Source organism: Ailuropoda melanoleuca, chromosome 2, assembly GCF_002007445.2.
Source record: "Ailuropoda melanoleuca isolate Jingjing chromosome 2, ASM200744v2, whole genome shotgun sequence".
Classification (NCBI taxonomy): domain Eukaryota; kingdom Metazoa; phylum Chordata; class Mammalia; order Carnivora; family Ursidae; genus Ailuropoda; species Ailuropoda melanoleuca.
Genome location: NC_048219.1, coordinates 153605668 through 153631526, shown reverse-complemented (window position 1 = coordinate 153631526; position 25859 = coordinate 153605668). Strand labels below are relative to the sequence as shown.

Genomic DNA, 25859 nt, shown 5'->3' with positions numbered 1-25859 from the left:
GATATCAAGGCTTTTAAATCATCATTTCCACTCCATTCCCTAAGAATAGGATGTTAATTGAGAAGGATCAAGTCCAGGGAGAGTTTAGGGATCATGGAGCCAAGGGCTAGACTTTCATAAGTAAGATGCACCCCATTTAGAAGAAGCCTGGGTATACAACGTAGACAATCTGTGCTCTGGGCATTGGGTAATGTTCCTTTGCCTTTCTTTCTTTGGATTTATTGTTCCTTACCTTCTTAGTAATAATTTTTAGTGGTTCAGTTTCATGGTATAGGTATAAAAGGACAAATGCCCTGACATGCTATTCAGTGTGTGAGTAGGATAGGCTCTGGACCAGAAATGCAGAGAACAATTAGAATTCTTTCCAGGGCTACACCCCAGCCCCCTTCTCTAAGAAACTATTGAGTATATTACGGCTGCTAAGAATCACAGCACTCTCTTGTTTTTTTGCTCTTCTTAAGAACTAGTGGTTTAAATTTTCCTTGGATCCCATGAAATAACCCAATAGCCTGTTAATAAATTCCACTAAGTTTTAGATGAGATAATTTGAGTTATTTTCTATTCCTCGTAACCAAATTAAGAAAATCTCCAAAATGATTCCATTGATCACATGAAGGTCAGGCTTTCTACTTCGGAGTTAAAAGCTAAATTTGGCTTTTTTGTTTTTTTGGGTTTTTTTTAAGATTTTATTTATTTATTCGACAGAGATAGAGACAGCCAGCGAGAGAGGGAACACAAGCAGGGGGAGTGGGAGAGGAAGAAGCAGGCTCACAACGGAGAAGCCTGATGTGGGGCTCGATCCCATAACGCCGGGATCACGCCCTGAGCCGAAGGCAGACGCTTAACCGCTGCGCCACCCAGGCGCCCCCTAAATTTGTTTTTAATTAAGTACAATAAATACACATTTGGTTCTTTCCTCTCTGGACTCCGTGGTAAAGAAAAGGAGTTCACGAATAAACTGAGGCTGTTCCTAGCTATCTCAATAATAGGTCATGGCAATAAATATAACATAATAAATTTAGTACTGTAAGAAGAGTGTTTTTGAAAGCTTGTCTAAAGAAGCAAGCAAATAAACATGAGCTGGGAGGATTGTACTCTTAATACTCTGGATTTCCTGAACTTCTTTGTTTAAAAACATTCCTACTACATCAGCAGATCTCTCAGAGAGAATTTATAAGTGAGGGAATTCATAAAGAACACATTTCAAAAAAGTTAGAGGTATTTACTCACTTAGAACTAGAAGCATGATTTGAAAGGTATCTGGCTTTTCTTCCTTGAGCTATCTAGTCATTACAATGGTGGTTCTGTGCCAAAAATGGTATGTGTATAAACCTCCCAAACAGAAGAGAACTGCTCATTTTGAATGTAGGTGGAAAAAGTTCATTTGACAGCATTGACAGGACAGCCACTGATTTCACTGTTGTTCTTCAAATACAGGTTGATCTATTTTTTCGGTCCTTTCTTTTATCCTTTTCAAATGACTACAGAAATAGACACAAGAGGAGCTTTTTGTAACAATCCTCTAAAGCTCTCTCACTTTAGCTATGGAACATCAGCCCAAACACCATTAACAGATGTGTTCTACTATGTACTGTGAATTTAACTTTCTACCAAAGTATATCTAAAGTATTCCCATTTAAGAATGTATAAATTGTCTAGGGCAGACAGCAGTAAATTACAGTGTTATGAAAAGATTCTCATGATTTTGATAATTCCATGTTTCTTTGGTTCACTGTATTTGGTAAAGTACCTACCACATAGTAAGTACTCAGTAAACATTTGTTAACTAATCAAAAAATCAACTGAGAAGAACCTATTCTGTCATTATACCTCAAACATAAAAAGAAAAGAGTATTATGAAATAAAACAAAATAGAAACAAAAATAATTTGTAATTTGTCTCCCCACCCAAGGGTCAGGTTTTACTCCATATTTTACTGTTTTTAATTCCCTAAATAAAGTGACTATGTTAAGAGTTAATAATCATTTTTAAAACTAAATAATTTGCTGTAATTATTTAATATTAGAAAACTAAGTAGTTTGCTGTAATATTAAATATTAACATACCTGACCAATATTAAATCCTAAAAAGTAAAGAATATTAAATGTTTCTGTAGAGGTAGAAAACTGTTCAACTGAAGTTATAAAAATATTTTTAGAATATATTTTAATATTAAAAATTACTGCTCTGTATGCTTTCTGTGCTTTGGAGATTCAGTAAATACTCTACATCCCTTATAACACAAGAGACACTCTTCCACTGACCAAAGAAGAAAATTGTTTTGTTTTGCTTCCTAACAAACATCTACTATTTTCTCTTTGTTCACTGCCAGATGGAAATTGTATTAGGAAACAAAATATAGTCTCTTAGTAGTCATGTTAAAATTAGACCCAAATTTGCTAACACAACTCATATTCTGACTGTTTAATAATATGCCAGACAATTTCCCAAATGCCTATATTACAAAGTCCACTAGGGATCAAAAAAGAATAAATTATGAGGAAGATGACAAAGGTAGGATCTATAGATTTGGTAATGAAAGCTGAGATAAAGATCAGAGGAACAAATTCTAGGAAGGAAAATACTAGCCATCAATTAGTTTAAAACCTTGAAGCATCATTTTAGAAAATATATATTTTTAAAAGTCATGGAAGTACTTTTATAAAACAGAATGGCTAAAAAGAAATTTAAGATACAAAATATTAAGAAACAAATACAGTTAACAAAAGCAAACAAAAAAACACCATTCAAATCAACTCTGTATCATTGTGCTCCTAATCACATTATTTTACAAAGTAATATTTGCATAATTAGGGGAAGAAGGACAAAAAAATGATAAATTTAAATTAAAAATTGAGAGTTTGGTTATTACCTAATAGAAACGGTATTCTGTAGCATTAAGAAATGTTTATCTTAATAACCACTGGTTTTTATGTAAAAAATAATGTAACAAAAATTTTATAGCAGACACGTAAACATAAAAATAAAAATTTTATATCCAAGGACTAAGAATTAAATCACAGGTTTGCCATAAACTCTTGCAAACATCTCTTTTTACTCACCAGTGGTTATTTGTTTATATCTTTAAATGTTGACTTTAAAGTCAATTAGTAGACATCACTCCTTTCAAAATCTTTCTAATATGTTCCAAGGTTGTCACAGAGTAAAATATCTCCTTTTCTTATAGTAATTCATCTGGATTTATTTATGCTTTCAGTTATATAAAGTGTAACATTACCAACCATCTTTAATTGGGAAAAAAGCTGTTCTCCAAGTATAAAACAAAGAGAACTAAGAAATGAAATGCATTTAGATAGAAATAACAATTGTACATTATGCCTGGCTTCCACTTCTATTTGACATTTACTAGCCACTTGGAAACAGAAAGTTACTGTCTTAGCCCCACGCTGGGAAAATAGAAATCTAGTTATATTATGTGCTATTTATTACATTTTTTTTTTAAGTAATAAAGGATACAATACTCTGCACCAAAGCACTAGCTGTACCTCTCTGGCTGTTCTAGTTCTTCCACATAGCAAAGAATAAACAAGGAAGATAAACAATTGTATCTTTTTACAAATTTGTCAGGACTCTATTACACTTAGCTGACAAAATATTCAAAATGTGTTTTGGCTTCCATAACCACTACAATAATCTCTTGTTAAAGACACTGACAATTTTTTAAATTATAAATCCACTGGATTTCTTTCAACCTTTATGTTCCTAGATCTGAATATAACATCTCATAATATTGACCACTTCTAATTCTTGAATGTCTCTCTTGCTCATGGCTTCCAAGACACTACTTCTTACTTTTTCCTACTGTCAGACTACTCCTTTTCAGTAACATTTTCCTTTAATTTTTAATGTTACTCATGGTGCCAACTTTGCAGGTTTATTCTTCTCCATATACACACCGATGATTTCAACTGCCACATATTTTTTTTTTAAGATTTTATTTATTTGACAGAGAGAGACAGCAAGAAAGGGAACACAAGCAGAGGGAGAGAGAGAAGCAGGCTTCCCACTGAGCAGGGAGCCCGACGTGGGGCTCAATCCCAGGACCCTGGGATCATGACCTGAGCCAAAGGCAGATGCTTAACAACTGAGCCATCCAGGTGCCCCTCAACTGCCACATATTTTTAATGACTTCTATACTAGTCAATAACTTGTCCTTTGGTCTAGAACTTTATGCATAACTGTCTTCTGGATATGTCCACCTGATTGTCTCTGAAATACCTCAAGCACAGTATGTCAAAAATTGAATTCACCACCTTTTCCCTCAAATCTGCTTTCTCATTCTTCACCGCTTGTTAAGGAAAATAGCATGTTAGTCCATCCATTAGCCCAAACCAGGAATCTAGACCACTTTCTTATCTTCATCACCTTCATTTCACATTCTCAACTTTCATCTGTCCCCCAAACATCTTTCAAATACACACCCTCCCCCATTCCCCTTACCAGTAACAGTACAGATTTCCATTAACTTGTACTATGGCTATTAACTTGTTTTCCAACCCTCAGTTCCACACAGCTTCAATTAAGGCATACTGAAACCAGTACAACATTTCTAAAAGAGAAAATCTGAATGTATTTCTTCCTCACTTAAAATCTGTAAATCTGTCCCTCGACAATCCTCAAACTCCTTAAGTAATACAAATAAGGATTTAATTACCTTGTTTCTTCTTTTCACATTTACAATTTTCTCTCTTTGTATTACACACACACACACACACACACACACACACAGATTGTTATTTGGCCAGTCTGATCTATTTGTAGTTCCCAGAAAGTCTTGTGTGCTTTCTAGTTCCCAGTCTTCTGCACATACCTAGATCTTTCTTTACATTTTTCTAGCTGTCAAACATATATGCATCCTTAAAATACTAAGTATGTCACTCTCCAGGCAATTTAATGCATCTTCTTTTTAGTGCCCATTAGAACTTGTATTACAGTAGTTTTTACTTTAATGAAATGATATGTTCAATTCCCTCATTCTCCAACCTATATTACAGAACAGGGGCTGTCCACATTAATCTTTTATCCCAGTGCTTAGAACAGTTTTTAGCATTGTTAGGTCTTCTATAAAAATATGATAGCTGGGGCACCTGGGTGGCACAGCGGTTAAGCGTCTGCCTTCGGCTCAGGGCGTGATCCCGGCGTTGTGGGATCGAGCCCCACATCAGGCTCCTCCACTATGAGCCTGCTTCTTCCTCTCCCACTCCCCCTGCTTTTGTTCCCTTTCTCGCTGGCTGTCTCTATCTCCATCGAATAAATAAATCTTTAAAAAAAATCTGATAGCTGAATTAGTGAATAAAGAATTCTTTAAGGGGCACCTGGGTGGCTCAGTCCGTTGAGTATCTGCCTTCAGCTCAGGTCCTGATCCCAGGGTCCTGGGATCCAGCCCTGTTTTTGGTTCCCTGCTCAGCCGGCAGTCTGCTTCTTCCTCTCCTTGTACCCCTCCCCTCTGCTCATGCTCTCTCTCTCTCTTTCTCTCTCTCTCAAATAAATAAATAAATAAATCTTTAAAATAAAAAAGAATTCTTTAAATAACTAAAGACTATAACTTGTTTTAGGTTTACATTTCCTTGAAAAGATATTGACATATTATTTAACGATTTTCTATCTGAAGAGATCATCAGCTGTCATTAGATAAAAGAGAGGATTTGGTAAATCTAACAAAGTGAGAACAAGAAAAAAAATTGGTTTCTTCCTTAAAGGATCTAGAAATCATCAAATGGCCAAACATATTGCCAAACATCACCCGCAAAATTTTTTTATTTCCTCCTTTTGTCCACAGATTCAGGAAACTATCAAGAACATGAGTACAAGTCACTATTGGCTTTATATTTGGGTGCCCAAGATTTAGAGTAGTGACCCCTTTCTTCTAGAAGCCTAGAGTACCAATTCACCACATGCACCATCATGGTCATTACCATATGCTTTGACATTTCTTACTTGCTTACTCAATTTCTCTCCACAATCAGCAGATTTTTTGCAATATCAGGTTTCTGATACAAATTTGAATATTGCCTATCATCCTTATCAAAATGAGGTATATAAATTCCACCCCCACTCAAATAAGCAACTGCATTTAAAAGATTAATCTATACAGTACAACCAAACTGTACCAAAAACACCCATTAAATGTTTCTTGATTTGCTGGTAATGACGGACAGTTCCCATTGATTTATGGTCTCACTCCCACACCATCCATGAAACCAAGTGGATAATGGTTTTTTTGATTGACAAAGTTGAGTTGTGTAATAAAAGATATTTAAAGCATATGACTTACTGATTTTGTGTATTTTAAGAATATCTCTATAATTTGCAAAAACAACGAGAATTGTTCAGCGAAGTTTAAGGAAAGAAATTGCCTTAGTTTCTTATTTATATTTCAATCCATAACATAGCATGTTGATCTTATGCATCGCTAAACAGCTCTTTAGTGGAAATCAGTGAAAAAATAGTATTTTTATGTGAATTACATGCTCAATACATTTTATATGAAGGACATGTTCAGACATGAAGTGCATGTTCATATATTTTCTCACTTCAACAACAGAAAAAGATACAAAAGAAAATCATAAAAGACAAAACAGCAAAAGGACAATTTTAAACAATAAATGCATACCTGGTGAGTGATAATAGTGTTTTCAAGTAATTTTATTAAGCCAGCATCAACCTAGGAATTGATCTTCTTCAAAGTATGAGAACTTGACCTGCACTTGAAATTTATATTCCTACTCTGAAGAAAAGCCAAAGATATGTGGCAATCATCCAAGAGAAGTCAGTGTGCTGTATGTACTCTCAGGAACAGATTTTTGTGATCCCTGACCATCATAACAATTTGATAATGATAAAGAGAATTCTAGTAAAAATCAATGCTAGAGAGGGGGCACCTGGGTAGCACAGTCATTAGGCGTCTGCTTTCGGCTCAGGGCGTGATCCCAGTGTTCCGAGATTGAGTCCCACATCAGGCTTCTCCACTGGGAGCCTGCTTCTTCCTCTCCCACTCCCCATGCTTGTGTTCCCTCTCTCACTGGCTGTCTATCTCTGTCAAATAAATAAATAAAAAATCTTAAAAAAAAAAATCAATGCTAGAGAAATCACCACTCATACAACAGTCTTGGAGTCGATTACATATACTTCCATTGCAGGTATTATAAATATAGCACCATACAACCTTCAAATCTGAATATTAATTTAAAGCTCTCTTAATGGGGGGTGTAGCATTCTCCTATCAGACATTAATGTAGAGTGAGTTTCTCATCCAGCTACTTTGGCTGTGTTCTTACTGTAGGCACAGCTGCTGATTTGCTGGCATGTGACAATATTGTCACGATTCATTCTTTCTCTGTGTGCAAGGAAGGGGACAGTAGCTCTGGATTATGCCATTCTAAAACTTTATATCCCAAAGAAGAAAGACACTAGTTCTCTTAGTGTCTACATGTATCCACCCCCTCAAAAAAACTGTTTAGCTCTGTTTAATAATGTGTTCAAATTTAAAACAATCACTGTGACAAAACTAGATCACATATTTATCACTATGGAAGGAAACTGGATCATACCCAATAAACCATATGAACTGGATTCAGAACAATAAAGAGAATTTCAGAGGAAGAAACAGGAATAGATGTGAGAAGTCAAAGACAGGGCACAGCAACTGACTTCTCCTTAAATGGCCAATATCCACACATCCTTTTCTTATATAATATTTTTTAATGGCCCTACCTAACATAATGACAGTAACCAACATATCTCAGAAGGAATTAAAAGTTTTATGTAGTTGCTGAGCCAACTCCAAGTCCAGGGTCTCAAGGTAATACACATGCTTCTTAAGCAGACGCAAAAGTGACTTCTTATGGCCTGACAACATATGGTTCGCTGATTGATTTGACCACGTAGTTAGGATGGCTAATCCTAACTAATATACCAACACACAATGGAAGAATGGAATAAGAATATAGTATCCTGCTAGAGAGAGACTGCCTAATCCAATGTATATAAAAGAGCCAATATTTTCTGAAATGGAGTTAGAATATCAACTGTGTAACTAAAAATAATGCTTAGAATAGGTTTGTGTGAGAAAATTATCCTTCAATACACAAAATCATGTTTTAAATGATGGTTACTTATAAATATAAGTTGACTTCTGCCAGAGATAGGGATATATTTTGAAACAAAATAATTAATATTTCACTTAGCATAATACTCTCTACCTCCATCCATGTCATTGCAAATGGCAAGATTCCATTCTTTCGATGGCTGAGTAATATTCCATTATATAAACTATAATATAATATATAATATGTTTGTGTGTGTGTATATATATACACACACACATACATAAATGCCATATCTTCTTTATCCATTTATCAGTCAATGGATATTTGGGCTCTTTCCTTAATTTGGCTATCATTGATAATGCTGTTATGATTTCACTCATATGAGGCATTTAAGAAACAAAACAGATAAACACAGAGGGGAAAAAAAAGAGAGAGACAAACCATAAAACAAATTCTTGGCTATGGAGAACAAACTGAGGGTTGCTGGAGGGAGGTGGACAAGGGGATGGGCTAAATGGGTCCTGGGTATTAAGGTGGGCACTTGTTATGAGTACTGGCTGTTGTATGTAAGTAATGAAGCACTAAATTCTACCTCTGAAACTAATATAACACTGTAAGTTAGCTAACTGGAATTAAAAAAAAACTTGGGGAGGGGAAGAAAGAAAATAATTAATATTATCTGTTCCAAAATTAGAAGAAAACATCACCAAATTGATATATTCTGAGTACTTTGAAAAACCACAGGCAGACTTCTGGTTTCTGGTCCAACATATAAGAAGCTTGGAAGTCACCACTCAATCCTAACAAGTAAAAAGCTGAAACAAATTGAAAAACCAACAACTCTTCTTAGATCTGTAAAAGAAGTAAGGACAGAGGGCAAACTGAAGCCCCCAAAATTGGAGACCAACAAGCAAATATAGAGAATCACAACTTAATAGAGCAGAAATGCACAAGCAGAAACTGCCATAGGGTGACAGAACCAGTGCCAGGGCAAGAAAACCGAAACAGTAATTGACAAATTTCTTGAGGCTCAATGCAGACAGTTCAGAGTCAAAAGCTCCAGGAGAACACAGTCAAGACAATGAGGGGCACATTTTTGTGAGTTTTACCTCCAGAAGCTTGACCAGGTTCTCACAGCAAATACCAAAGAAATTCCAGTCAGGGAATGGGAAAAGGAACCATTTTGAAACACAAGAGGGCATTCTGTTCTTAACAAGTCTTGCCCTGAGGAAAAGTTAACCAGACCCTAACCTGCTGGGATTTTATCAGAGCCTCAATGACCTGGAGGACAGGAATACCCAATTCCAATACAAGCTCGCCACCCTATCGTGTCCAAGGAGGGTGAGGGATTACTGAGAAGCATTGAGGAAGTTCACAATCCAGAGACATAAGCTCACTAAAAGACTGGGACCTAATCATAACACTATAAAAGTCTCCCTCATCCTCCCACACCTTACTACTACATTATGAATAGCCTAAATACAGGTTCCTTTTACCTGGTACATCATGTCCACGCATCAGGGAAAAAATTACAAAGCATACCAAAAGGCAAAAAACAATCTGAAGAGAGAGAATAAGCATCAAAACCAGACGTGGCAGGAATGTTGGAATTATCAGACTAGGAATTTTAAACAAGAATGATTAATATCCATTTATTCAATGGATAAAGTAAACAGCATGTAAGAACAAATGGGCAATGTAAGCAGAGGGATGGGAATTCTAATAAAGAACCAAAAAGAAATTTTAGAGATCAAAAACACTAACAGAAATGAAGAATGTCTTTGTTGTGCTTATTAGTCAACTGGATATGACTGAGGAAAGAATCTCTCAGCTTGAGGATATCTCAGCAGAAACCTCCAAAACTGAAAAACAAAGGGAAAAAAGACTTAAAAAGATAAAATAGAATATTCCAAGAACTATGGGATAACTACTAAAAGGCATAACATATGTAATAGTAATGCCAGAAGAAGAAAAAGAAAGGAATAGAGAAAATATTTGATGAAATAATGACTAAGAATTTCTCCAAATTAGTGTCAGACACCAAACCACAGACCCAGGAGGCTCAGAGAATAGGAAGTAGAATAAAAGCCCAATATATACCTAGGTATATCTCATTTAAACTACAGAAAATCAAAGATAAAGAAAATGTCCTGAAAGAAGCCAGAAGAAAAAAATCATACCTATGGGGAAGCAAAGATAAGAATTATATTTGTCTTCTCCTCAGAAACCATGCATATACAAGGAAGTGGAGTGAGATATTTAAAGTTTTGAAAAAAATAAAATCCCACCAACCTAGAATTCAGTACCTATGAAATTATCATTCAAAGGTGATAGAGAAATAAAAACTTTCTCAAACAAACAAAACTTGAGAATAGTTGTTGCCAATAGACTAGCCAACTAGCCTTGCAAGAAATGTTAAAAGAAATTCTTTATAAAGAAAGAAAATGATATAGCTCAGAAACTTGGATCTACATAAGGGGCAAACACTGGAAAAAAATAAATGATGGTAAAATAAAAACTCTTTTCTTATCCTTAAATGATTAAACAGATAAGCTTGTTCAAAATAATAGCAACGGTATATTTACAAATGTGTATAGAGAGAGAGAGAGAGAGAGAGAATGATTAAAATGAATGACAGCAATGATACAAGGGATAGGAGGAAAGGAATGAAGATTATTTTGTTATTATAAAGGTCCTCACATTACCCATGAAGTGCTATAGTGTTATTTGAAAGTGAATTAGATTAGCTGTAAATGTGTTTTGCAAATTCTAGGGCAACCACTAAAAATAGGTTTTTTTTTAAAAAAGTATAACAGATATACTAAGAAAGAAAAAAAGGAACTATACAGAATGCACAACTAAAACCACAAATGAAAGAAAAGATCAAAAGAAAAAAATGAAAACACGAAACAAGGACATCAAATAAAACAGTAACAAATGTGGTGAATGTGAATTCAACTATATCAATAATCACTTTGAATGTCAGTTAATAAACAAAATTGTCAGAGTATGTCAAAAAACAAAACCCACTTATATATTGTCTACAAGAAATTCACTTTAAATACAAAGAAATATAGAGATTAAAATAAATGGAGAAAGATATACCATGCTAACACTAATTTAAAAAAAAACAGAAGTAGCTATATTAATTTCAGTAAGACAGACTTCGAAGCATGGAAAGTTGTCAGGAATAAAGAAAGACACTACATATTGATAAAGGGGTCAATTCTCCAAGAAGACATAACAATCCTTAACATATATGCACCTAACAGAACAAAAACTGATAGAACAGCAAGGAGAAATAGATGAAGCCACTACAATAGTTGGACACCTCATCACTACTCTATCAGAAATGGACACACCCAGCAGACAAAATATCGGTAAAGACATAGTTGAAGTCAACAGCACCATCAATCAACTGGATATAATTCATAAAGACTACTTTATCCAAAAACTGCAGAAAACACATTCTTCTCGAGCTCACATGGAACATTTACCAAGATAGACCACATTGGTCGCCATAAAGCACAACTAAAAGAATATATATCATATCAAGTCTGCACCCAGACCATAACAGAAATAAACTAGAAATCAATAACAGAAAGATGTCTAGAAAATACTTGGAGATTAAACAACATACTTCTAATTAACACACGAATCAAAGAAGAACTCTCAAGAAAAAATTTAAAATACTTATAACTAAATGAAGATGAAAATACAACTTATCAAAATTGGTGGGATGCTGCAAAGGCAGTGCTTAGAGGGGAATTTATAACATTAAATGCATATATTTTAAAAATAAGAAAGCTCTAAAATAAATAATCTAAGCTTCTACCTTAGGAAACTAGAAAGAGAAGAGCAAATTCAGAGTAAACAAAAGGAACAAAAATTAGTGAAGAAACCAGTGAGATTGGGGCACCCAGGTAGCTCAGCCGGTTAAGTGTCCAACTCTTGATTTCTGCTCAGGTCATAATCTCAGGGTCATGAGACTGAGCCCTGAGTTGAGCTCCAGGTTTAGTGGGGAATCTGCTTGAGATTCTATCCCTCTGCCCCTCTTCCCACTCATGCATGTGCATGCCCACTCTCTCTCTCTAAAAAAAATAAATCTTTTTTAAAAAGGAAACCAATGAGATTGAAAAATGGAAGACAATAGAGAATATCAACAAAACTAAAAGCTGATTCTTTGAAAAAACCAATAAAATTATAAGCCTTTAGCCAAGCTGATGAAGAAAAAAAAAGAGGACACAAACTGCTAACATTAGAAATGAAAGTAGGGACATAACTACTAATTCCACTGGTATTAAAAGGATAATAAAAGAATATTATGAACAACGCTATGCCCATAAACTTGATAACCTAGATGAAATGGACCAATTCTTAAAAGACAATCTGCCAAAACTCATACAAGAAGAAAAAGACAATCTGAATAGGCTTATTTCTATTAAGTAAATTGAATCAATAATTAATAACCTTCCAAAACAGAAAGCACCAGCACTCACCAGATGGGTTCACCAGTGAATTCTACTAAACATTTAAGGAAGAGATTATACCAATTCTCCACAATCTTTTTTTAAAAAGAGAAGAAGGAATACTTCTTAACTCACTCTACGAGGCCAGCATTACTCTAACACCAAAACCAGACAATAATATCACAAGAAAGCTATAGACCAGTATTTATCAGAAATGTAGATGCAAAATCCTTAAATTAGCAAACCAAATCTAACAATGTATAAAAATAATTATTCAAAGCTTTTGCAGCAGTCAAAAATCAATTAATGCAATCATGTCAATAGGCCAAGAAGAAAAATAAGACAATATTAATAGATGCAGAAAAAGCATATGATGAAATCCAACAGACATTCATGATAGAAACTCTTAGCCCTAGGAAGACAGGGGAACATTCCTCAACTTCATAAAGAATATCTATTAAAAAAAAAAAAAAACACCCTGCAGCTAACATCATACTTAATGGTGAAAAACTGCAAGATTTCCCACTAAGATCAGGAACAAAGCAAAGTCTCCTCTCACCACTCTTTTTCAACATCATACTAGAGGTCCTCACTAATGCAGTAAGAAAAGGAAATGAAAGGTACACTATTGTGGAAGGAAGAAACAAACTATCTCAGCAGGTGACATGATTGTAGAAAATCTGAAAGGGAAAAAAAAAAAACCTTCTGAAACTAATAGCAAAGCAAGGTTGCAAGATACACAAAAATCAATAGCTTTCCTGTACACCAGCAATGAACAAGTGGAATTTGAAATTAAAAAACTACACTATTTACATCAGCACTCCCGAAAATGAAATACTTAGGTATAAATCTAACAGAATATGTACAAATCTGTATGAGAAAAAAATGCAAAATTCTGATGAAAGAAATCAAAGATCTAAATGAATGGGAAGACATTTCATGTTCATGGATAGGGAAACAACATCAATTTTTCCCATTTTGATCTTAATCAAAATCCCAGCGAGACACTTTGTGAATGTCAACACAATATTGAAGGATTGACACTACCTGTCTTCAAGATTTACTATAAAGCTACAGTAATGAAGAGAGTGTGTTATTATTGAAAGACTAGAAAAACAGATCAATGGAACAGATAGAAAGCCCAGAAATAGACCCACATAAATGCAGTCAATTGATCTTTGACAAAGGAGCAAAGGAAATACAATGAAGAAAAGATAGTCTTTTCAACAAATGGTGCTGGAAGAAGTGGATATCCACACACACAAAAACTAGACACAGACCTTACCCCCTTCATAAAAATTAACTCAAAATGGAGCATAGACCTAACTGTAAAATGCAAAATTCTAAAATTCTTAGAAGATATCATAGGAGAAATCTAAATGATCTTGGGTTTGGCAGGAACTTTTTAAGTTAATTTTTTAGATACAACACCAATGGCATGATTCATGAACAAATTGGTAAGTGGACTTCATTAAAACTAAGTTTCTGCTGTTAAAGGCACTGCCAAGAGAAGACAAAACACAGACTGGGAGAAAATATTTGCAAAAGACATATCTCATCAAGGACCGTTATCAAAATATACAAAGAACAATTAAAATTCAACAATAAGTAAATAACCAACCTGATTAAAAAATAGTCCAAAGACCGTAACAGACACCTTACGAAAAAAGATATACCGAGGGCAAATAGGCATATGAAAAGACATTCCACATCATCTGTCATTAGGGAAATGCAGATTAAAACACTAAAATACTGCTACACACCTAATAGAATAGCCAAAATCCATAACACTGATAACACCAAATGCTGGAAAGGATATGGAGCAACAGGAACTCTCAATCATTGCTGGTGGAAATGCAAAATGGTAGAGCCATATTGGAAGGCATTTTGGCACTTTTCTATAAAGTCAAATATACTCCAACTATGCAATCATTCTCCTTAGTATTTTCCAAAGGAGTTGAAAACATGACCACACAAAAATCTGCACACATATGTTTATAGCAGCTTTATTCATAATTGCCAAACATGAAAGCAACGAAGATATCCTTCAGTAGGTGAATGTATAAATAAACTGTGTTATATCCAGGCAATGCACTATTATTCAGCACTAAAAAGAAATGCATAACAAGCCATGAAAAGACATAGAGTAAACTTAAATGTGCATTACTAAGTGAAAGCAGCCAATCAAGGCTACATCCTGTATGATTCCAACTATATGGCACACTAGAAAAGGCAAAAGTATGGAGACAGTGAAAGTATCAGAGGTTACTAGGAATTTAGGAAGGGGAAGAATTAAATAGGTGGAGCAAAGAGGATTTTTAGGGCATTGAAACTATTCTGTATGATACTATAATAGTAGATATAGGTCATTATAAATTTGTCCAAAGCCATGGAATGTGCAACACTAAGAGTGAAGCCTAATGTAAACTACGGACTCTGCATAGTAAAGATGTGTAGGTTCATCAATCATAACAAATGTACCACTCTGGTGGGGGATGTTGATAATGGAGGAGGCTACACATGTATAGGGACAGGAAGTATAAGGGAAATATTGTACCTTCTACTCAATTTTGCTATGAACCCAAAACTGCTCTAAAAAATAAAGTCTATTTTTAAAAAAGAAAAAAGAAAACCACAGGCATCTTGCATGGAGAAATCAAGCTTCCCACACTTGCAAATATGGAATGAACAAAACCTAGCATATTCCAAGTCAGATGACTTGGAAAAACCCAAATGTTGTCTTGGAGAATATATTACAGAAACATTTGTTAACATGGTGTTTATATGTCCAGGAATGTGTGGTCTCAGTAGTATTATAAAAGATTTTCTGAAGGTAAACAGAAGGATGAGGGCAAGACACCGAGAATAAGGCACAGGAGAACTCCGCCTCACTCCATAGTACACTGCTCCATTCCTCATGTCCCTCTTTGTTTTATCCACAATTATTCTTGTAATGGAAAAGCCAAAGCAGCAAATACTTATTGAGTACTTGTGTTTAGTGAATAATTAAGGATTATTAAAGCCAGGAAGGAGAGCATGAAGTATCAATTGGACCAAGATAAGAAGCAAGATTGATCACTATTGTTGCTCCATGTGGTATCAGATTAGGTCCTGACATCGCTAATCGAAAGTGGAACCAGATCAGAAACTAGAAATGGAGTTGAAAGTCAAGATTCTCATCAGAATTAAGGACATTTTCTACTTAGAAATATGAATTATACTGAGGCTTAGCAGGGAAACAACTTAGAATTCTATGGTCTGGAACTGGTGATTTTGATGTCGTGATCCTTTTGAATAAGACAGGATGTGAATTCCTAAGATACTAAGTCCACCAAAACTCTAAATTAAGCTTTGAAATCCACAAAGTCAGGGTAAAACCTTTCACATTAAAAGGAAAATTTTACCTTATAAAAGTGATGTTTAACATAAAGACACCAATACAAGGCACTTTAATGTGGATAAGAATTTATGGATCTCTAGATACGTAAATATGGAAAGAAACTAAGAAGTGGAGCATATCCAACATTACTCCCAATGCAGGAATTCTTTCTACAGCATTTCAACCAAAGTTTACACAGCCTCTGCCTAATACATGCAGTGACAATGAGCTCACTCCTTTTATAGAAAGTTTAATATATTCATCTTTGGTCATTTCTGACAACAAACATTTCCTGTGAACTCAACATCTACCAGATACATCTCTGGGCACCAAGCATGTGTATATGTATGTATATGTATTATACAAGCATGTGTAATAAATGTATTCCTTCAGGTAAATTTAATTCCATCTCCTTTTAACATCCATTAAGACCATCTCCTGGTCTTTATTCGTATAGTACCACACAGAAGTCCTAAGTGTTCCCTTTATCCAGTTAACCATTCCCAAAGACTTCAGCTATTGTTCATTATGACTGCTTTGCAGAATGCACTTAATCTGGATGGTTTCCATCTGCTGCTCTTACAGAGTGATATCCTGAACTAACAACAATATTTCAGACATTGCACAAGCACTCCGGCACAAGGTAGAATCAATACTTTCTTGATGTGGAATATGGTGAAATTAACATAGTTATAGCTTTTAAAAAAAAATAGTTACAGAATTTGGCTAGAGATCTATTTAATGCATTCAAGTGATAGCAAATTAACATGATTTAAATATCACAAGCATTATTCTAATATTAAAGCAAATAGAAGGTTAAAAAGGTTAAAAAAGTGTTATAAAGGTCAAAAGCACTGTATAAATATAGGGCGCTGGTTATTATTAGATTCCATTGTATGGCTTTATTATATAAGGACTGGACTAGAACATGCCAACATACAAGTACTACAGATGTACGTGTAGGAATATTTTCCACATAGGTGATATCTGGGCCCATTTGACTTTTAACAGTCTCACAGGAGTGAATGTTCAGAGAGAAGAATAAAGGCAAATTACATTTGTAAGATTAGTTTGCCTAGTCTGCTAAGGTAAATAAATCACTGCATTTTAAAAGTTGAATAGGTATGTAAACAAAGCTTTGACTACAATTTCTTTCAGTTTTTGTGGATTTTGTTGTTCTGAATAACAAAAATATGTACTTTGGCATGTTATTCTTTACCCAAACACTCCGCGAGGTCCTGGACTTCAGGAAGACTCTGTAAAGAGTTCTTGGTTTTAATTGAACAGGAATTCTCTTGAGGCCCTTGAAAAATTATTGGATGGGGAACATTTTCATAAGTGAGACTTCTACTCCACAAGAGACAAGAAACATAATATTCTAATCAGAGAGTAGAGAATCTCAACAAATGCTCATATTTCTCCCACTTGCAATTTTCCCCCAAAGTATCTTGGAACTCGTTAAAAGTCGGAGTTCAGAGGCAACAATAGAGCCAGTTGGCTGATCACGTAAGACTAGACTTTGTTAACTGCTGAGAAAGTGGGTGGTTCACCCATGAGAGTCCAAAATGATATATGTTGAAAATTTGTCAATATTTTCAAAAGCCAAGGAGAAAACATGTGTCAAACAGAATTTCAAATATAAACAAGCAGGAATTTATGTTCAGACCAATGAGAAATAGTTCCTAAACATAAGAATGCTATATTAGAACAAATATTTATCCTAAGTATTGATCTGCAGAGATCACATTTATCGAGATGCTATATTTTTTCTTTGGACATAGAATCATAAAATAAAACAGTAAGAGAACATTTTGGTTAGTAAGCAGATAGTTTGTAATGATCTGGAGAGGAGTAGTGGTAAATAATACCAAAAAAATTAACCAATTAACCAATTAATTATGCTTGACTTTTGGTGTGCTTTTGCTTTAGAAAATAAATAATGGCATGTCCAGAGTTCTAGATATCCTCAGTACTTCAAATTATATAATGCAGACACACTATGAAGATCTTTGCACAACCAAACAACATCCTCTGCTCATCCTCTCCCTGATATTGCTGATCTTCCTTACCTCCTGTACACTTTCCAGGGTTAGCTTTCACAAAGCATGAACTTTCTGGCATTCCTTAATATTATTCTAATTCTAATTCAATACTGGTAAGAATTTATGGCATTTTAACTTTACAAAGATAAAAAGAAATTAAGAGAGGTTTCTTTTGCTGACTTCTCACCCCACTTATTAAATTCTTGCTCTACCAGGGATGGCTCGCTACTCAGAGGATGCTGTACTCACTCCCAAATTACAGCAAAGTCCTGCCCCCAACTACATTGGGCTGATCCCCTATAATTTGTCACTGCACTTTTGTTTTACCTTGGGGCCAGTGCAGAGAATAGTAAACAATTACATCCAGAATTGCCTGAAATGGGTCTGAGTTTGTTAAACAATTCTTTTTAATTTGTTAAATAACTTTGTTAAACAATTAACATATATCTACTGAGGGTATTTTTGTTTGCCTTTCTGCTCTCATATTCTCTGGATTAATTCTCCCTTCTGCATCCAAATCTAAAAACAATATTTTGATTCTACTCTCTCTAATGCTGGTAATGATTGATTACTAATTGATAATGGTAATTGATTACTAAATCTAACCCAACTCTCTTAAGCGATATAAAGATTTTTATCAAGTGACAACACAGATCTTTTCATCAGATATCCTGTTAAAATTCTAGTACATGCTCTGCCCCAATAAACCAGATTTGGATCATTTAAGATCCATAATTGGGCCCACTATGGAAAAAAAAAAAGCCTAAACCACCCAAAAGAGACCAATCTTGTTTAATTCATTCAGTCTACAGATGTACATCAATAGCCTGCTCTGTGCCAGGTATTGGTCTAGATGTTGCAAATACACAAAGAACAAAGGCACTCCAAATCTGAAAAGAGTTTTTGTCACTTTACAATTGTGTTTACACATTCCTGTTGAAGCCAGAGCTTCTGAAGTATCTCACAAAAGAAAAATGAACCTCAAAGAAGATACTGGCTGCCATTTGAGGTGTACACACAATTCTACAAGTTGCCAGCTTAAAGATTTTAACCTAGGGTTTAATCTTCCTTTGAATATTTGCTAAAATAAATAAGAATCATACAAATATTTCCCTCAATTTTTAATGTCAACTTCTGTTTTTAATATATTTGCTTCATAAATAAAAACTATATAACCGAACTATTTCCCCCAATTTTTAGTGTCCCTTTCTGTTTTTAATATATTTGCTTCACAAGTTGAATTCATGTATATTAAAAACTAGATGAAAAATAAATAATCTCATATGTAGAATCTAAAAAAGTTGAACTCCTAGAGCCAGAGAAAATGATGGTTTCCGGGCAGGGGGTGCAGGAGTGGGAGGGAGAAAATGGAGAGATGTTAGTCAAAGTGTAAAAACAGTCAGTTATAAGATGAACAGGTTCTGAGGATCTAATGTACAGCATGGTGAATGCAATGAATACTGTATTATATACTTGAAATTTGCTAACAGAGATCTTAAGTGTTGCTACACACACAGTAACTATGTAGGTGATGGACGTGTTTGTAGCAATCATTTTGAATATATATCAAATCATCCCATTGCATATTTTAAATATACACTGTTTTTATCACCAGTTATACCTCAATAAAGCTGGGTGGGGAGGAAACTACGTGCTCCCAAGTAAATGAAAGAATCAGTAAGATGGAACATATTCTTTTTTTTTTCCTTAAAATGCCCACTTTTATTTTGTATCTTATATGTATTTCAAACTTTTTTTGATATTTAGTTTTGGTCCATTGATCTGTCATTTTGGTGACACATTATTTTAAGAATGATAACTTTGTAAAGCATTTTATTTTTTTTTTAAGATTTTATTTGTTTATTTGACAGAGATAGAGACAGCCAGCGAGAGAGGGAACACAGCAGGGGGAATGGGAGAGGAAGAAGCAGGCTTCCAGTGGAGGAGCCTGATGTGAGGCTCGATCCTAGAACACCAGGATCCCGCCCTGAGCCGAAGGCAGACGCTTAACGACTGAGCCACCCAGGCACCCCAACATTTTAATATATAGTTGCATTAGTTGACTATTGTTGTAATTACGCTTTCCAACAACCATTCACAATGCAGTGGCTTGAAACATCCCTCCTTAGTAGGGTTCCAGAAGCTAGTTAAGCCTTAATGCCCTAAGACATTTATTAATAAATTAACTATGTACCATTTGGGAGAACTTAGAAATAGTCACTCAAATATTTTTTCTGTAGGGCTTAATTTTCTTATGGAAACCCCACTGAGAAAATACAGCTTAAAAACAATAAATGTTTATTTAGCTCATGCATCTGCAGCTTGTAATTTAGACTGGGCTAAGCTGGGCAGTTTTTCTGGCTTTATTCTGATTAAATCTTGTTTTCTCTAGGACAGTGAACTAGCTATGGCACAATTCCCTTTGATAGAGATTGTTCCAAAGTTTTTTGAAAAATTGGCTTTCAATATTACACATCAGTAATATCTATTCAACAGTGAAAAAAATCACCCAAATTATATCAGCCATCTGGATTTTTTCCACTTTAGTCTCCAAATAACGCACTATGAAACACGATAAAGGCCTGACTGCTGTCTGTCTCAGCATTACACAATAGGTGTTGCTTGATTCACAGGTTATGGAAGTATATACCTCTTGAGAAATATTAGTAACACAGTAAGAAAAGCATATGCAATAAAACAAAAGATGGAGTACAGCGTGTTTGGGAATAATATTTTCCTCTTTGAGTAAAATCTTTATAACCCTGAAAATGGGTGAAGATGGGTGATACTTGGGCATAATTATTGCTTCCTAATTGGATAAATTTCCAATTTTCTGTGGTCACAGGTGAGCAATTCTACTAGTTTTCAATTCATCCAAATAAACGAGACAAAATATATTTTCTTCTTGCTATGTGACTTTTAGTTAGTAAAAGTATGAGTGTGCCCTGCACTATTTAAACACAAGGACATAGCAAACAAATACTAGGTTGCCTTCATGTGCCAGACCCCAGGAAAAGAGCTTTGAATCATCTCAAATAAGTAGATGGATGTTGCCATTTGCCATAAATTAAATAAATAACCATAGTGTAATGGTTAATATAAAAATCTCTGAAAGCACAAAGCATAAATCATAGTCCTTCCAATTATTAACTAAATAATGAAAGAAATTATTTTCTTGTTCTTCAGGTTATTTCTCTAACATTAAGATAATAATAGCACCTGTATCACAGTGTTGTGATAAGCATAAACTGAGTTTACATTGTAGAGCCTCAGAACAGTATCTAACAAGTAATAAGTTCTCAGTAAAAGTTAGAAGAAAAAAAAAAAAGCTTAACTGGGTACAAGAGTATAGCTGCTTCAAGAACTGTTAGAATACAAACTCATTCCCTGACAAGAATAACTAACATTTTCCTATATGGACAAAGTTTAATAAAATTGATTCTGATTTCAAAAAAAAATTGACTGTGAGATCAAATAGTTATATCTGGTTTTCAAGATACTATATCAATTTCTAGAGAAATTGTTTTTCACCTTCGAGGACTACATTTTGATGTTTCTTATTCTTTTTGTAATTATTAAATAAACTACAAAGACTACATTTTAATTTTATATCAGGAAAAAGCACATAAAGTTATTCCTAGTAAACCGTTTATTATTTCATCTTGCAAAAAGGTCTGAATGGATGTGGCGATGCACTGAATGTTTGTATCCCCAGCCTCCGCCCGCCCTCCAACAAATTCATACTGTTGGAACCCTAGTCCCAATGTGGTAGTTTTGGGAATTGGGGCCTTTGGAAGGTAATTAGGTCGTAAAGGTGGAACTTCCATAAATGGGATTAGTGCCCTTATAAAAAGAGGCCCAAAGAACTAGCTCACTCCCCTGCCATGTGAGGATACAAGAAGTAAGCAGTCTGCAACCCAGAAGAGGGTCCTCACCATAATTCAATCATGCCTACCCCCTGATGTTGAATTTTCAGCCTCCAGAATGATAAGAAATAAATTTCTGTTATTTATAAGCCACTCAGTCTCTAGTATTTTGTTACAGCTGCCAGAATGAAGATGGATCATAACTAAATTTTGGAGATGTTTGGAACTGACAGCACAAAGGCTGTATAGCACTTCCCCTATTCACTAGGGATTGGAAACTTGGGGTCACCTCAGAAAGGTTGCCATTCTTCATCCAGAGCAGCCACAAGAGAGGTTTCTAAAGGGACTCCATGACTATAGAGCATTTCTACGGCAAGTAAAACACCTCAGACACAGAAATCAATGGTTTCAAGTAAAACTATGAAGCAAAAGTCAAAGGAATATTCAAAACTGTTAAGTGCTGATTTTTCTAGAGCTGCCTCTCAGTTTCCTCCAAAGTGAATAGGAATGAAGATTTATTTACCCTTCTGAGCAACTTCAGAGGCTAGTGTGTTACAAAAATAAATGAAATAGACGTTATTACCCTATTTTTAACTTCTTTAGTACTACGTTTTTCTTAAAGGCCACTTCCCACATTATTAAGAAGGTATATAAATACAGTCTTCCTCAGTTCCAGAGAGCCAGTGAGTACTGATGACCAACAGTAATAACTAAATGCCACCAAGCCTTTCCGTACTACGCAGAGAGGCGGCCGTCCATACAGGTGTTATTCTGGGTTCCCAGAACTTAACAGGAAACTTTCACAATGTCCAGAGCCCTTGATGTCCTGCAAATAAAGGCGCAGGATGCCCTCAAATTCCTTGCAGCGGGAACCCACTTGGCACCAACCTGGCCTCAACACTGACTTCTAAACAAAACTGTCGTCTACAAAAAGAAAAGTGATGTCATTACCTCACAGATCTGAAGAGCACCTGGGAGAAGCTTCTGCCGGCAGCTCATGCCATTGTTGCCACTGAAAACCCAGCCGCTGTCAGTATCATGCCCTCCGGGAACAGAGACCAGTGAGCTGTGAAGTCTGACGCTGCCACTGTAGCCACTCCTATTGCTAGCTGCTTGGCCCTGGAACCTTCTCTAAGCAGATGGAACCTTCTTCTGCAAGCCCCAACTTCCCGCTGCTACTGATCCTGGGGCTGACCACCAGCCCTCACAGAGGCGTCTTACGTTAACCCCCCCACCCTGGTCCACGTGGCCACTGCCACCTCCGAGCAACAAGGGAGCTCGCTCAGTGGGTCTGACGTGGGGGGAGGGGCACCGGCCTGTGGCACCGTGCCCCTGAGCAGCCGCAGAATGTCAGGCCTGGTCTCTACTTGCACAGAGATCCTAAAGAGATTGAAAAGGAGGAGCAGGCCGCTGCTGAAGAGGCTGTGAGTAAGGAGGAACTTTGGGTGAATGGACTGTCCCAGCTCCGAACTCGCTGCTACTCAGCGGGAGCCAGCGGGCAGGCGGAAGGTGCGATCTGCGCTTGCTCAGAGGTTCCCGCCTGAAGCCTGGAGCGCGAGGCCCCCCCACCCAGGTCTGCAGCCCCCGCTGCTCCGCCATCCCAGTAGATAGGAACCACCACCCAGTGCTCACAGGCGCTTCTCCACACTGGTGAACAGAAAATGGAAATAAGGTTGAAAGAAAATAAAGTTTAAATAAAGTTTCATAAGAGATTTGTAGACATCTATGCAAACATATTTGAAAACCTAAATTAAAAGTCTAATTTCCTAGATAAATACAGAATTTGAGCAAGAAAGCTATAATTAAATTAGGCACTCCTCTTAAGAAATTACAGGGTTTTTTTTGTTTTTATTTATTCGACAGAGATAGAGACAGCCAGTGAGAGAGGGAACACAAGCAGGGGGAGTGGGAGAGGAAGAAGCAGGCTCATAGCAGAAGAGCCTGATGTGGGGCTCAATCCCATAACGCTGGGATCACGCCCTGAGCCAAAGGTAGACGCTTAACCGCTGTGCTACCCAGGCGCCCCAAGAAATTAGTTTTCTTAACGAAAGTCTATGAGATTGTTTAAAAATATGACTAAAAATATAGAGGATTAAAAATATGACAAATTACATGGAATACGCTTGTGATATGCTACTTTAGAGCTTTAGAATTTTTATTATCCCTTTACCTTGAAGATAAAAAATATGTAAATGAAAAAATATATATATATGAAAAAGCCCCTCCCCCAAAGTAACATATTTTCAGTGTATCTTCTCTGTGTGACATAATCTCTCTTCTGGTATTAAAAAGATAATATAAAATACATTATTCATAATCTAATGAGGTCCTTTATGACGAATAAACTATTTCTCCTATACATTTTTACTTAAAACAATCTCCCTTGGGCTTTATTCTCTCACTACCTAACAAACTTTCAGCTATAAATTTTTAAATTCTTTTTATCCTTATATGCCAGGGTGATGTTTTAAAAATGTTTTTCAACTAGGGGTGCCCAGGTGACTCAGTCAGTTAAACGTCCCACTCTGGATTTCTGCTCAGGTCATGATCTCAGGGTCCTGGGATCAAGCCCCACTGTTGAGCAGGGATTCTCCTTGTCTCTGTTTCCCTCTGCCCCTCTTCCTTCTTGTATGCTCTCTCTCTCTCTGAAATAAGTAAATCTTTTTTTAAAAAAGTTTTTCAACTAGTATAGCACATAACATACCAAAATAAAGCACTGACAAATCATAGCAGATAATGGCTATTTACAAACCGTATGGTTATACTGACCTTTCCTGACTTGTTATCAATCCAGCCTCTATATAGGGTAACCATACCTCTCTGCTTACCTAAGACAGTTTTAATTTATACTTGTTCTCTTGGCGTAATTTATAGTGTATACCTTCATTCTCAAAAGTGTCCTAGCTTAAATGATAAATTATATTGCCACCCTGACTTATATATACACAGACATAGATGATTCCTTGGAATATCAACAACCATAGCAGTACCTTCATTGAGAACTAGATGGCATTTATTTCCATTTTAGCCTCCCAGTACATGCCAGTGATCAAAATTTTTATTTTCATTAACACAAGAAGTTCTGATGTGTATTCTTGCCCTTCCATAAATGATTCCATCTCTGTAATAGGAAAACTTGCGTGCAGGGCCTGCAAGAATCTTGGAATACTGTATTTGAATAAGGATGTAATTAAAACCTTCTCTTCCAGACCAAAAATGTGAAGACATAACTTGCTTGGGGGATTCTAAGGACAGACATCAACCAGTCATATATCCTTCCATAAGAAGAGCTTTTGCTTGTGAGCAGACAAGCCTCTCCATGAGCCCAGCAGATTGTATGACCCATAAAACACACTCCCCCCAAGACAGCTCAAAGTAGTTGGAGAGCCCAGAGAAGGCATCATAAAAGAGGCAAAATTTGAGCCAGGTTTCCAAGTGTAGAGGAGGTATATAGTGAGTGCAGGGGATTTTGCCAGGGGCAAGGCTGGTTTCCTCCCAAGAGGCCTCACAGGGTAATAATATTCATTACCTGGGTAGATTCACTATGGCCTGTGAATTGGCCTGCAGCTTTACATGTCTAATAACTTGATTTTGTCGGCATTCCAAGCAAATCCACTTCACAAGAACAAGTTCACATTATCCAAGCTCCTGAGGTAGATAAATGAAACCAGAATGTGACTTAATTTACATAGTGAAATGTAAAATGTTTGCAACTCATATGAGCAATACATTTTGTCTTTGTAGGCACACACAGAAAGACAATAATCAGAAAGCTGTTCAATAAATGTGGAATAAAAACAAAAAAGTTAGATGAATCCAATTTTTAATGGCATTAGGCTCAGACAACTGATTAATTCATCTTAAAACAGGGATAGGCTTGCCAAAGGAGTCAGGAGTCAGTATACTCAGTCTGTTGGCTAAGTGTCCTTTTCTCTTGGGTAATGCTTGGATAGAAATTGCCAAATTTGCCTTCATGACTTCCTTTTTCAAAGGTTCCCATGACTAACCAACTTGCGTCAAATCGACTTTCTTTC

At 35.8% G+C, this 25859-nt stretch overlaps 1 pseudogene; it reads left to right on the top strand.

Annotated features, from left to right (window-relative positions):
* The window catches only part of LOC117795971, a 96102-nt pseudogene extending 72623 nt beyond the window's left edge, over positions 1–23479 (top strand).
* The last annotated feature ends 2380 nt before the right edge of the window (positions 23480–25859 follow it).